We start from the raw sequence: 15,756 nt of genomic DNA on the forward strand, positions 1-15,756 counted from the left end.
CCGGGCTGGGAGTGCGGGCTACTGGGGGGTCTGTAGAAGGGTTTAAAAAAAGATGCACAAGGGGAAGAAAGGAGAAAGCCCCGCCCTCTCTAGCAACGCCCCGTGTTTGGCCACGCCTCTGGCTGCGGGTGCTCCATCCCCGGCCTCTCTAACCACGCCCCTCCCTGGCCACGCCCCTCTCGCTCTGACCACCATCTAGGGCTTAAAAACTTCCGGGAAGCCATCCCACAGGTCAGTCCCAATTCCTGGAAAGACAACATGAACTCATGGAATCCTTCAGGTGGGGCCCAGAACAAATTTCGAAACGACCAAGGATGTCATTCCAGAGTGATCCTGCGGGGGCGCCGCGGCCGGCCAGAGCAGCACGTGGGGAAATTGGCTGCTGTGTTTATCCGTGACACCGAGAAAAAGCGAATCCGTGAGCTGGACCGCAGCCAAAGTCCTGGCCAGGGGCCCAGTTCCCTCCCCTTAAAGAGGGAGCCGGAAACCCCAAAGATCAGAGGAAAAACGGGTGACCCCGGTAGGGATAAGTCAGAGGAAGGCGTGGCCGGGGGGCGGGCTGCAGTGGGGTCAAGTGTGCAGCCTCCTTAGTTGCAGAGCGGCGGAAAGGAAATGGAAGCCGTCCCTGGCGACGGTTCTAGGCGGACGCATGTGAGCCTCCCAGGGAAGTGGAGGAAACTTCCCAGAGAGCCGAGAGGCCACACAGGACGGACGCGTCCTGGGGGCGATGAGCTCCCTAAGAGAATGGCGAGGGAGGCGACCGGAAGGAGGAGCCCCCAAACCCTCTCCGTGACACCCACAGGGTGCGACCCAGAGCAGAAGGGAGTGAGAGGCCGCCGGGGCTGAAGCCCTGAGTACCAAATGCTATCAGCCATCTCGTGGGCACTGTTCACTCTGACCAGGCGGGATTCACTCTAGGAGAGCGATCAGCACCTAAGAGAAGTCACGTGATTACTTCCCTCGATGTAGGAAAGGCCTTGGACCAATCACAGCCCAGTCCTATGAAAAACTCTAGCAAGGGGGGATGCTGGGAGGCTCTGTGGATGGAGAGCCACGCCCAGAGATGGGAGGTCCTGGGTTCAAATGTGACCTGGCTGTGTGACCCTGGGCAAGTCACCTAACCCTCATTGCCTAGCCCTTACCTCTCTTCTGCCTTAGAACCAATATTCAGTGCCAAATCTCAGACAAAAGGTGGGTGTTTAAAAAACAAAACAAAGCACCCGGCAAGTGGAAGCCTGCTGGGGCCTCTCCTTAGAGTCACATGGAGTGGGCATCCTCTGCAGTGGGGATGCTCCTCAGGAAGAGGGAAGCAGTGCTGCCCCCCCTCACTCTCCGTGCTGTGCAGGAAGTTGAGCTTCCACAAAACTGTAGCTCTCTCAGAGGGGAGAGAAGCCACAAGGTAGGAAGATAGAGACAGGATAGAAGTTTTGGATACCACGAGGGGGATGACGGAGTCCAATTAGAGATATGAGGTGGTCAGAATGAGTCTTTATTAATTATCAATGAGCCACAGCCAAGCTCTGATCAAAGGACCCTTCCGAAGGCTTTTACCAGTCCAGAGATCCATATTTAATACCACACAGGTCAGAGAGATGAATAGAGAAAGATTAGAGATGGAGCTCCTGCAAGGACAGCCATCAGCTAGCCTGAAAGAGAAGAGAGAGAGAGGCGGAGCTTGCTGGGCTACTTATACCCTCTGATACACAGTCCATAGGGATGACCCTCATTGGTTAATGACAAGGCGTAGGTGTGGTTTCTCTTAACCAGGCGAGAACAAAGAAACCTGTTTTCCCGCCTAACCTGGGAGAAGCTGGGGTCAAAGGTCAGAGGCCTTCCCAGCCATGAGCAATACTGAGCATGCTCAAGACTGAGCATGCTCTCTTTTAAGGCAATCTGCACATACCAACTGTTCCCCTTGCCCATAGCTAGGGGTGGACTGCTACAAAAACAAGTAGAGGGGAAATTGAGGAGGCGGCAGAGAGTGACGACAGGAAGCTGAGAGTCCTCGAGAACCCCCTCAAACACTCCCTGAAAGAACGAATAGCTTTAGCAAAGCTGCAGGATGCAAAAGAAGCCCACACAAATCAGCAGCATTTCCAGCTATTTCCAGCCAAGTTCCTAGCAAGGTTTGGGCAGCGGAACTCCCATGTAAAGTCCCTATCCTGGAAGAGACCTCCGCAATAAACAGGGATTATCTGAACACAACTACAAAACACTCGTCAAACAAGTGAAGTTCATACAAGCCATTGGGGAAGACATTAACAAATATCATAAAAAGGACGGTTGGACCTCAGCTGACTTCTGTGTCACATCGATCAAACCACCAAAAAGTATTTTAGAAAACCAGAAGAATGATAACAAAATTGATCTGGAAGAACATGAGATCAAGGACATCCAAGGGAAACAATGTGCAGACTGGGAGCAAATGGCCTCAGCAATCCCAGGATGTGGGATAAAAACTATTTGACCAAATCTGCTGGAATACTTGGAAAACAGTACTGCAGAAACTAGTTCTAGACCCAAATCTCATCTCTCCCACCAAGATGAAGCTCACAATGCAGATGGCAGTTAAATATAAAGGGTGCTCTTGAGAGTGAATTAGAGGAACATGGAGTAGTTTACCTGTCAGATCTAAGGACAAGGGAAGAATGGCTGACCAAGCAAGAGAGAGAATATTACCAGATGTAAAATGAGTAAATGTAATTATACTAAACATAAAGATTTTTGGCATAAGCAAATCCAATGTAACCAAGACTAGAAGGGAAACAACTAGGAAAAAAGAATTTTATAACAAATTTCTTTGATAAAGATCTCATTTCTCCAATATACTGAGAAGTCAGACAAATTAATAAGAATACAAGCCATCCCCCACTTGAGAAATGGTGAAACGAGATGAATAAGCAGATTGGCCAACATGACAGTAAAGGAAAATGATAAATGCTGGAAAAGATGTCACAAAATTGGGACACTAAAGCATTGTCGGTGGAGTTGTGAACTGATTGAACCATTCTGGGGCGCAATTTGGAACTTTGCCCAAAGGGCTATAAAACAATACATTCTTTGATCCAGTATTACCTCTACTAGACTGGAACCCAAAGAGATTTTTTTAAAAGAAGAAGGGATGTGCTTATAGAAAGCTGTTCTTATCTGTTCTTTCTGTGGTTGCAAAGAATTAGAAACTAAAGGTAAAGCTTCCTGTGGCGAGAGAAGCTTTAAGGTAGGAAGATAGAGGAAGGATAGAAGTTTTGGATACCGCGAGGGGGGTGGTGGAGCCAAATTAGAGATATGAGGTGGCAGGAATGAGTCAGAAATGCAGGCCTAGGGGGCAGCTGGGTGGCTCAGTGGATGGAGAGCCAGGCCCAGAGATGGGAGGTCCTAGGTTCAAATCTGGCCTCAGCCACTTCCTAGCTGTGTGACCCTGGGCAAGTCACTTGACCCCCATTGCCTAGCCCTTATCACTCTTCTGCCTTGGAGCCAATACACAGTATTGACTCCAAGATGGAAGGTAAGGGTTTATATATATATATATATATATATATATATATATATATATATATATATATATATATATATATATATGCAGGCCTTATTAATTATCAATGAGCCACAGCAAAACTACGATCAGTGGACTACTCAGAAGGCTTGTACCCGTCCAAAGATCCAAACTTAATACCACACAGGTCAGAGAGATGATAGAGAAAAGAAAGTGCCTGGCCGAAGGCCAGGTCCCAGGTGAGAGAGATAGAGAAGGAATGGAATTAAAGATGGAGCTAGACATCAGTGGGAGCTGAGATCCAAGAGGACGAGAGAAGGCGGAACTTGCTGTGGCTGCTTTTAATGTCTTTGATATGCAAATATACACGATACATAGGGATGATTATCATTGGTCAACGACAAGGTATAGGTGTGGTTTCTCTTAACCAGGTGAGCACAAAGAAACCTGTTTTCCCACCTAACCTGTAGGAAGCTGGGGTCACGGGTCAGAGGTTTTCCTAGCCAAGCGCAAGACTGAGCATGCTCTCTTCTAAGACAATCTGTACATACTAACTGTTTCCCTTGCCCCTAGCTAGGGGCGGACTGCTACATCAGGGATGTCCCTCTGTTGGGGAATGGCTGAACACATGGTGGCCCATGATAGTGATGGGATACTGTTGTTTTATAAGGAATGAGGAAAAGAATGATTTCAGAAAGAGCTGGTAAGACCTCCATGAACTGATGTAGAGTGAAATAAGCAGAACCAGAAGAACATCAGACACAGTAACAGCAATATTCTGGGATGATCAACTGTGATCAACTTCACTGCTCTGTTAGGGTATGTAAAGGGTAAATTTAGGGTTGAGACTGACTATAAATTTAGTTGGTTGCCAGGGATTTAATTTCTAAATCCCAATGAAGTACTCAAGTCAAAATGGAATTTTATGTTTATTTAATTACAATAGGAGGAAGAAATTAAGAAAGAGAGAGACAGAGGAAAAAGAGTTCATTTAAGCTGTTCCAGTTCAGGCTGAGCCAGGCAGGAATTCAAAGGCCTTGGCCAAGGGGGCCTCCCCAGAGAGCCAAGGAAAAGGGGAATCAGTCTTATCACTTACCACGTGACCATCTCAAGGAAGTCGTCTGAGGAGCTCCTCCAGGCTTATTTCCAGGGTCAATTCACACTCAGCCCTCCCCACAGTAAGTGACGAGAACTCCAAAGGCAGTTCTCTACATCACTTCCTGCGTTTCACATGTGCCAATAGTGGCTCAAGCTTGGCTTAGGAAGTCCAGGGGACAGGCAGTTGTTTCTGATTTGGCACTTGCTGTCACGTGCCAGTGTAGTGTGGATGTATACATTCCTGGGTGCTAGACCAAGCAAGATGGAGGAAATTTAGAAATCACAGGTAGGATTTTGGGTAAGGGAAACACAAGAGGAATAAGCATTAAAAAAAATCTGCTTTATTGTTTAGGAAGGGAAAGGAATAAGGGCTTAGGGATTTGCTTATGCTTATTCTTATTTAAAACTAACTAAACTATACTAACTAGGTTACTAAACTAAAAACTTAAATACCCAAATATCACAGCAGGAGTCCCAAAACAGTTAGAGCCAGCATGTGTTGTTAGATGTCCAAGCAAGTCCTGATGTCCAAGTAAGACTAATGCTACCAGCAGCCAGATACAGGAACTCAGTTTGAACACAGAGAAATCTTCTTCATGCCTTCCTCTCAACTTCCTCAGGAGACCAGAAGAAAGTCAGTTGGGCCAACTGGAGTCTTCCCTGATGTGAATCTTGAAATTTCTCAGACTTGTGAATGTTAAAAAATTCCCCATTGGGGAATTCTCCATTGGAACAATTCCCTACTGGGACCATTCCCCATTTGGAAAGTGAGAACTCTACTTAGATCAGAAATGGGAAGACCTCTACTCCACCCATATTTAAGACTGCTTTAGGGGAGAAAACTCCTTGCTGAACAATGAAAAATACTTACACCCATACTTAAGCCATGCCTGTTTTTAGAATTAATACAAAGGGGTGCTAAGTACCTATAAAGGTCAGGAAACTTGTGAATTTATAAGGAACAAGGAACTGGGAAACTTACTCAGAGCTTTCCTGGTGTGAATTACTCAAAAATCCACACCTTCTTAGGTGTGGACTAAGAATGGTCTGTCCTTTGAAAAATGTCTACTGTGATTGGTATATGTAAGAATTTAGGGGAGGTGACAAAGGAAAATTTCCCTTTATAAGGAAAGGAAAAGCTGGAAAACAGGATCTCTGGATCTCTGAGGAGGCTCTTGAGAGACAGGCTCCTAGGAGGTTGTTGAGAGAAGGACAATCTCGAAGGAGGTCTCTCAAGGGAGGCTGACTCTGGCTGGAACTCCCTCTGGGGAGACCCTGTCCCCCTGAATCCTCGCTTGAACAGATCTTATTGTGAGTGATAACTGACTGACTGATCTTTTCTTTTAGGGCTTAGGCCTGGGTTGGCCAGGGCTGTCTGGGCTGGCCTATTCTTTTCTCATTTATTTCCCTTTTCCCTCCCTCCCTCTCTCTCTCCCTCCCTCTCTCTCTCTCTCTCTCTCTCTCTCTCTCTCTCTCTCTCTCTCTCTCTCTCTCTCTCTCACTTTCTTTAATTCCTCATTGTATTATTAATTAAAACCTCTATAAAACCCGGTTGACGGGTATATTCATAATTGGGAATATTTCCCTGGCAACCACCTTATATTTGATTTAAAACAAGACACTGTGGTGAAAAACATTTCCTGTGGTCACAAATTTACTCACCCACTCTCATATCTACTACAATTTATATCTTCCACTATGTTACTCACTACAGTTTACAACCTCCACCATTTTAACTCTTACAGTTTATGTCTCCTACTCTTTTAATTGCTTCGCTGATCCTGAAGCTCAGGCTCCCATGTGACCCTTGGTCACATGCCACTGTAATAATTAAAAAATAATATTTCTACTACCCAGAGATGTATATTTTATAAAGTTTATTAGGAAGGGTCAACAATCATTCCTAAGTAACCTGGCCACGTGCTGCCTAGCCTGCCAGTATTTTCTTCATTCCCCCTCACCTTCCTGCCCTGTCTCTTCTCAGTCTCTCTCCTGGTCTTGTTTCTCTCCCCTGATTCTTCCCCAACCCTTAACTTTTATTGACATACAGAACATATACTGATGTGACTGTGGCATGTCAGGAATGTTTGATAGGCAGGTAAAGTTACTCAGGAAGTGGGAGGGGATGAGCTTCCTTGACACAATCCCCTGTGATCCTTTGGGAGACCCATCTCCCCAATGGATCATTTACATATAATTATCTTATAACTCTAAATACCTTCTAACTAAAAGTAATACAATATTGCATTTTTCTAAGAGGGAGTTACAATAGTTAGAGATGGGAGTCAAATACAAAAACTGATTGATAGACGCATTGACAAAATGCCAATTAGGGGGAAGTCCCCTTTGGCATAAGTGTTTACATTCAGAATAAGTATATTCAACCCCTTCAATTCAGTTCATCATATCCCAAAGTTTATTCTGGGTCTTTTGATGCAATGTGTGTAACTTCTTCAGGCATCTTTACAGCACCTTCTCCAAAAGGATCCACTTTCTTGATTTTAGGGTGTTGGCAAGTTTCTTTTCCTGAAATTTCTCCACAATCCCCTCTGAGGAGGGTGTTGACCAACACCGGAATCACACTGGAATACATGACTGAGTTATGAGGTATATGAAACAAATGTCAGAAAGAAAACAAAATAAAAACAAACCACCCCAAAAATCCCAAATAAAAAAGCAAAAATCAAATTCTGTATAAAAATAATAAGAAATACAGAAATGATAAAAATAAAATAAAAATCTTACATGTATAAAATTCTGAGTAAAAAATAAAAATAACCTGTAATGGGTTCTTAAATCACAGCAAGGACCAATCAAAGTGTTTTATGTCTCACAAGCCCGCAGGACAACAGCAGCAATACAGAACTTTACCCATTTGCAACCAGGACTACAGAAAATTGCTGTTAGATTTAAAATAGTTTTGAGCGTTAAATAGTTGTAGATAAGAGAGTGGGAGCCATAAAATGTGATAATTAAAATGTTTGGGAGCAAGTGAAATATATAACAATTATGACCGCTGAAATATGTTTTTTACTGTGTCTTGGTTTTATATAAATATAAGATGGTCGTCAGGGAATATATTCCCAATTTATGAATATGCCCAAGCCAACTGGGTTTTATAGAGAAATTTAATTTACAATACACTGATTAATCAATAGAAAAAGAGAGAAAGTAAGAAAGGAATAAGAATGGAGGGCCTCAAGCCAATAAGGCCTAGACCTCAGTCCTAAGAGATAAATCAGTCAGTTGGTTTTATCACTCACCCAAGATCTCTCTAGGTAAGGCTTCTCATGCCAACCTCATGCTCCACCTTCAAGAGAGCCTTCTTTCAAGAAATGTTTCCAGAGAATCCTCCTCCTGACTCCTCCTGAGTTCTCCTTCCACAGCCTCCTTCAAGACCTCTCCAGGAGCTCTCCCTCCAGGACCTCTCTCCTCTCAGACCTCCTTCAGAGCCTCCACCCTCCTCAGTCCTCAGACCCCCCTATCTTTAAGCCAACCATCTAAGTTCCCTCCCCTCAGTTCTCACATCTACCAATCATTGTCGATGTCTCTCCTGTGCCAATGGTGGCTCTAGCTTAACCCAGGACCGCCCAGAGGTCTTCCCCCTTTGCACATGTCTGTTGAAGGTCATATTCTCAAAGAATTAAATCTTGATCTTTGCTGCAGCCCTTCCTAAATCCTGTTACTCTGAGTAGGGTGGAGATTGTAGTTTCCAAGACCTGGTTCTGTCATTCCAAGTATCTCTATTGTATCAATTCTAAAATCAATCATGACTCAAAGAACTTCCTGTTCTATGCTTAAGCATAGGTCAAAGCCCTTTCCGTTGTTTAGCAAAAGGTTTCTGTCCTAAAGTAGTCTTAAGTAGGGAGGAGAAGGATCCTCCCATGCCAAGGAGTTTTATATTCCAATAGAGTTCTTACTATCAGTAGGAAATTTTTTCAAGTATGAAATTTCCCAATAGGGGAAATTTCCAACATTCATACGTCTAAGAAATTTTAAGGTTTACAGGTTAGGTGTGTGGAAGTCAGCTGTGGTAGTGAATCATCCACCTCCACTTACAGGTGGGATAGAGCATGCCCAGCTCTGGGGGAAGTTATGTGCAGAGGCAGCTGCTTTAGTCATTTCCATGTGGACATGGCTATGTGATGGGAAGCCCCTAGAGCAAATCACCACATAGGGGCCAGCCCAGCCTTTCCAGGACATTATTGTAAAACCAGTCCAAAGACAAGCAAATTGCAAGAGACTGATGCATTTTGGGGATTTACAAGCCCTGTGAAAGCCATTGACCTATGATCTGGGGGTTAGCTTCAGTTTTGAAAAGCCAGTGGGAGAAGCTGAGAGCTCTGTCTCTGTCTCCCTCTTTCTCCAAACACATCACTTGAACTCAGTGTCTCTGGGCCGCCTCTCTCTCCCTGAGCTCTCTTATCTGAGCTTTGACCTCTGACAAGTAGCTGCAATGGAAGAAGAAAACTACACACCAATCTCTCTAATGAACATTAATGCAAAAATGTCCAGCCAAATGCTAGCCAGGAGATTACAGAACTCTATCACAGGGATCATTTGCCATGATCACATGGGTTTCCTAAGAGGAACACAGGGATGATACAATATTAGGAAATGCCATCAGCATAATTGATCATATCAATAACAAAAGCAACAGAAACCATCTGATTATTTCAATAGAGGCAGAAAGATCTTAGGACAAAATACAGCACTTATTCCCACTAACAGCCCTAGAGAACCCTGGACTAAAAAGAGTTTTCCTTGAAAGAGCATCTATCTAAAACCATCACCAAGCATTATCTCTAATGGAGATGAGCTAGAAGCCTTCCCAGTAAGACCAGGGGTGAAGCAAGGATGCCCATTGTCACCACTACTATTCAACAGTGTACTAGAAATGCTAGCTATGGCACTAAGAGAAGAAAAAGAAATGGAAGGCATTAGGCTAGGCAATGAGGAAAGCTCTTTGCAGATGATAGGATGGGATGCTTGGAGAATCAACCAAAAAACTAATTGAAACAATGAACAACTTCAGGAAAGCTGCAGAATAGAAAATAAATCCACATAAGTCATCAGCATTTCTATGTGCTACCAAGAAAGTCCAACAGTAAGAGAAAGAAATAGACACCTCATAACATAAAATAACTGTAGACAATAGAAAAAAATCTGGGTGTCTAGCTGCCAAGACAAATAGGAAAACGATGTTATTCCAACTGCAAAACACTTTTCATGCAAATAAAGTCAGATCTAAACAACTGGAAAAAACCTAAATTTCTCCTGGTTAAGCTGAGCCAATATAAAAAGAATGACACTTCTACCTAAATTAATTTCCCTATCAGTGCCAAACTACCAAAAAATTTTGTAGAGCTAGAAAAATTGTTGACAGAATTCATCTGGAAGAACAAAAGGTCTAGAATATCAAGGGAATTAATGGGGAAAAAAATAAAGGAAGGGAGCCTACATATGCCAAACTTCAAAAAGGATTAAAAAAGGATAATCCTTCAAACCATCTTGTAAGAAATAGAGTAATGTGTAGCAGTCCACCCCTAGCTAGGGGCAAGGGAAACAGTTAGTATGTACAGATTGTCTTAGAAGAGAGCATGCTCAGTCTTGAGCATGCTCAGTCTTGCACATGGCTGGGAAAGCCTCTGACCCTTGACCCCAGCTTCCCCCAGGTTAGGTGGGAAAACAGGTTTCTTTGTGTTCACCTGGTTAAGGGAAACCACACCTATACCTTGTCATTAACCAATGATAATCATCCCTATGTATCGTGTATATTTGCATATCAAAGAGATTAAATACAGCCGCAGCAGCTTCGCCTTCTCTCTCTTCTCTCTCTTCTTCTCTTGGATCTCAGCTCGCACTGATGCCTGTCCTTGCTGGAGCTTGGCCTCTGGCCAAGCTCCATCTTTAATCCTTCTCTATCTCTCTCACCTGGGTCCTGGCCTTTGGCCAGGCACTTTCTTTTCTCTATCATCTCTCCGACCTGTGTGGTATTAAGTTTGGATCACTGGACGGTACAAGCCTTCTGAGTAGTCCACTGATTGGAGTATTGCTGTGGCTCCTTGATAATTAACAAGGCCTGGATTTCTGACTCATTCCTGCCACCTCATATCTATAATTTGGCTCTGCCATCCCCCTCGTGGTATCCAAAACTTCTATCCTTCCTCTATCTTCCTACCTTAAAGCTTCTCTCCCCTCGGGAAGCTTTATTATGGAAGGAATTATTGATGTCAAGTCCAGATTGAGGAGTGTCATCTTCCACTTTATTCCCTCCATAAGTTTTTTTACTGTACTAACTAACTGTCCTGTACTAACCCTAAATTCATGATGTCTTCCATCATGACATGAGCAGTATGGAACTATACATTGCATGAAAGCAGTGGTATAACCTATATCAGACTATTTATTGCCTCAAGGTGTTGGGGAAGGGGAAAGAGGTGAAAGGGAAGGAGGAAGATAATCTGAATCCTGAACTGTCTGAAAACAATCATCAAAAATCATTTCTACACATATGTAGTCGAGGCATAGCCTTAATGGCTGAAGCCCTCCTCTTCTCCCTGCTTGGGCTGCATAGTCAAGGTCATGGGTTGAACTGTGTACGACTTGCCCAGTTGCGTGTTCAAGGTTGGAATAGTTGGCAGAGGGAGGTTTGATAATGACTGTGAGAAACTGTGAGAGACTTGTTTTTCTGCCCTTTTTTGGAATCCTCTTGGTTCCTCCTGGTGCCTGGCAGGTAATGTCATGAATTCCTATGAAGTTGCCCAATTATTGGTTCCTGCTGTTGCTAGGATGTAACGTCATATCTTCCTGTGGTTTTAACCTATATATGCTTTGTCTGAATCCAATAAACTTCGTCGCTATGCATTTCATATAGCGTCCATTCGTTACTCTTCATTTTCGTTACCCCAAGTAAGGGCACACAGGGCTGGCCGACCCTGGAGCTGAGCCTTACACATATACCCCAGAAAAAAAAATGAACAATTAAAGAAAAAGAATGCAAAGCAGTTGATCAATGGAACTGATTAGGTACTGTAATGTTGTGGAAGAGAGAAAATGGGAAAAGTCTGTAGCAGAGATGGAGAAGTTAGGACTACAGAACCCATCAATCAAGATGGACATTCTATTTAGAATGGGGACCAGGAAGGACTGTTGAAAAAGAAGGAGGCAAACTGAGAAACTGGGTCTCTTTGCCTTGGGACAGAAAGGAGGAAGGACAAAAGTCCTGCTCTCTGGTTTCTCTCTGCTGTACTACAGTGACTGAATATTCAAGACCTGTTGACCATTTCCCCAAATCTGAACTATTTAACTATCCTCCTATTTAGGAACTGATTCAAGATTAGGGAACCTCCAAACCCTCTCTCCCCTCAACTTTTTTTTCCTTTCCCCTTTTCTTAAATAAAAAAAAAAACTTTACTTAATCTTAGAGAAGAGAAAGAGTGGTTTATCTGATATACCAAAATACTCTGAGCTGATTTTAGTGAGACTAACAGAAGGAATCAACTAGGAAGGGGAAGGGAAGAGGGAGGAGGGACAAGGAGGGAGGAAAAAGGAGGAAATAAGGAGGAGGGAGGAGATTGACAGATCTGATCTTGAATTATCATTTCTCACTTAAAATAATCCCCTAACACAGTACTCAGCACAAACTAATAAATGACCTTAGAAACCTGAGTGTTTGATAAATCCAAAGAACCAAGCTTTTGGAAGAAGGACTTATTATATGACAAAAACTACCTGGAAAACTGGAAAACAGTAGAGCAGAAGCTAGGCAGAGATCAGCACCTCCCCTAGGGGAGCATGGAATATTTTACCTGGCAGAATTATGAATAAGAGGAAAAATTATGACCAAACAAGACATAGAGAGTGTTACAGGATACAAAAGAGATTGGTTTGAATATTTGAAATTGCAGCAGCTCTGCACAAACAAAACTAGTGCAAGCAAGCTTAGAAGAGAAACAACAAAATGGAAGAAAATGTATAGCAAATGTCTCTAACAGAAGCCTCATTTCTCAAATATATAGAGAATGGTATAAAATTTATAAGAATACAAGTCATACCCCAATTGATAAATGGTCAAGTATATATGAACAGGCAGTTCTCAGGTGAAGAAAGTAAAGCTATCTCTATTCTTGAAAAGATGCTCTGAATTGCTACTGAGTAGAGAAAAACAAATGAAAACAACTCTGAGGTACCATCTCACACCTATAAGATTGAATAATATGACAAAAAAGGAAAGTGATAAACATGGCAGGGGAAGTGGGACAACAGGGATGCCAGTACACTTTTGGTAGAGCTAGTGTAATGGAGAAATGTTTTGGGATGCTAAAAGAAAAAGGATCTAGGAGAGACAGCTGATGTTTAGGATTGGCTCAGAGAGAGGAGAGGGGGTTTGAATATTTTCCCCCTTCTGCCTTCCCTCCTTAGCTATGGCTGCTCTTCCAGATTTGCTCTTGTCCCTCTTGTCCCACCTCCACTACTAGGGACTAAAATGTTTATTCTTAAGATATCTCTCCTCCTTGAAGCTGTTCACTCACACTTGAGTAAGTATTTGGGGAAAAGATAACTACTTTAATGTCAATTAACTCAATTAGGGGAATACAAGGGAATTGCTGACAAGGAAAGGAAAGTGGGGGAAAAGGAGTCCCTTTCTCTAGCTAAAACTCCTTTTCTCTCCCTCCTCAGGGTTTTTTTTTTGGGGGGGGGGACTCAGGCTTCGGCAACCTGAGCCCCCTGAGAGATAGTCCAGTTGACTGACCCTGGGTTTGGTCCCTTGGGCACCAGGAGCTGAGGTAGTCTGACAGAGATGAAAAATGCCTTTTCTCAGGTTTCTCTTCAGTAGTCTTTTCACCTGGGAAATGTTAGGGGGAAGGATTTCCAGTCACAAGCAGGAAAATTGTGGGAAATCCTCAGGAGAAAATCTTATCCAGCCCTCCCTCTTCAGCTTCTCAAAACTGAGAGGCCAACTGCTCTTCAGAAGGAACTTTCTGCTTCCTCAAGATTCCAGCCTCCTCATCTAGGTGATCAGATTCATGCACTCTTCAGCCTGACACTTTTCCGCTAGTGCCAGCCTCTGTCACAAATCCTCCATTTCCTGTTGTTCGAGTGGTGCCACCCTGGCCCATGCCAGTTACTTACCTTCTACATCTATTCTAATCTATCTATGTTACTTATTGTTCCCATCTAACCTCCCCCCTCCCAAAATAATAAATCTTATCCTAATTTGCCATTTAAGTTCCTATCTTATACTAAGACTGAGTTGAGGGAAGAGGTTTAGGATTATGTGCCAACAAAGTTTTTTACAATATAACAATTTCTTGATAAAAAGGTCATTCCTATTGCAATCAATATAAAATTTAACTCTCAAGTAAAATTGAACTATCCCATGCCTTATGTGATACTAATTCCAATGTAACAATTCATAACAATTGTATATGTAGTAACTTGTATCTAATGAAATCTGATTCATTCTGTCCCCGTGTTACCTCTCTAGTTACAACATTCCCTTTTCCACCCTAAACTACTTTGTCCCTGTCTGTTAAAGGTTAGTATGTTAACTCTTTACTTTTTATCTATATTAGTGGATTAGATCATTAGAATGCTACACATGTACATGTATGGATTTTCTACACACTTACATATGTTACATGTCATTTTTACATACATGCATGCATACACACATCATCTGGTACTAGAGATCTATTTACAGATATACAATTTATGGACTGTCCTTATTTACCATATAGCCCCTAATGTCAGTGTGAAATTTGTTTGTGTTCTAGATATGTTGTAGTGGATGCATACTCACTCCTCTTCAGGAAATCCTCTTCTCATGGTGCCTGAAGGTCTATACTTCATTCTTCCTGTGTTGATTCTAATGTGTATGTGGATGCAATTCCCTATATGTGATATTAATATGATTGGCAATTAATCTTACGTGACCCGTTTTTCTGAAGTTCATTCCCCATAATGTCTTTGATTCAAAGTTCTTTCCAGTTGTCATTGTGTTTTCCATTTTTTGGTATTGCTTGAAGTTTGTCACAGGTCCCGGGTACTTTCTCCTTTACAGGATACATCGTTGCCTGTCGTCTCCTCTTGAAAGAGGATCTCAGGTATCTGGAACTACAGGATCATACATGTGTGTAGGATTAATGTGCTCTTGGGGCATTGTATGAGGTGGTTCTTCTGTTAGGTTATTTATGGTAATGTGGGGTTGCTGGACAAGCACACTGAGCAATAAGGTAATGAGAAATCAAGATTCTTTCTCCCTCCTCCCATTCCACCAACTTCTGTTATCCTCTTCAGTTGGAGTCAAGCTGGGATTCAGACTGAGTAAGCTGACTGAAAATATAGCAGATAACTCACTCTCTAAATTGTTAGAAACAGGAATTTATTTTAAGGAAGGAGGGGAAAGGGAGTTTGGATAGGAGAGAGGGGTTTAGGATTTTCCCTGATCTATAATAAATCTTAAAATGAGTAAATAGAATTATATAGTCTTATAAGAGGGATGTTCTTAACAGTTTTCAAAGGTCTTCAGAGACAAACTCCAAATATTTCAGAGAGAAAATCAGTAACCAAAAGGCAGAGAAATCTCCTTAGCTCTTCCTCCTCAAGTATCAGGAAAAAGAGTCCCCAGCAGCAGTTTGTGTTTCCCTGTTCAACTGCCTTCCCCAGGTCACATTCTAGTCTGGAATTTTTCCTTGATCTCCAAGCTTCCATTCATTGCATCTGTTTCTCATGGTGTTCTGCAGTATTGCTCTCTTACAGCATCTATGTTTGTGTGGATTTTTTTGGACTTCAATTAAGTTGTCTCCTGGCGTGTCATCATGGGTGTAGTGATGTTTAATGTGAAATGCATGAAAATGCTAGTTAATACCTCCATGGTATGTCCTCCCTCTCTTCCTCCCCCTGGAGAGATTTTTTTTTAGGTTGAGGATGAGGGATATGGGTAACCTGTTTCAGTTCTCTTCTGTAATCTGTTTTGGTGACTATGGTTTCAGACTCATGGTTCCATGCAATATCTTTAGTTTGGGTAAGATGCTCCAATAGCATTTTGTTTTGATGTTTCTCATCTCCATTTTTTGGGGTCTATGGACTTGTCCCAGTGTTTTTAGCCAGCGTTTGTCATTATGGCTTAGGGATTTTCCTGAGTTGATTTAGGTAACTTC

General features: G+C 42.7%; 1 protein-coding gene across 2 annotated transcripts in view; it reads left to right on the forward strand.

Moving 5' to 3' along the window:
• LOC103094333 (zinc finger protein 850-like) overlaps positions 1–15,756 on the forward strand; it is a 293,282-nt gene that overhangs the window by 215,821 nt on the left and 61,705 nt on the right. The gene's annotated exons all lie outside the window — the stretch shown is intronic.

Source organism: Monodelphis domestica, chromosome 1 (assembly GCF_027887165.1).
Source record: "Monodelphis domestica isolate mMonDom1 chromosome 1, mMonDom1.pri, whole genome shotgun sequence".
In the NCBI taxonomy this organism is placed as follows: Eukaryota; Metazoa; Chordata; class Mammalia; order Didelphimorphia; family Didelphidae; genus Monodelphis; species Monodelphis domestica.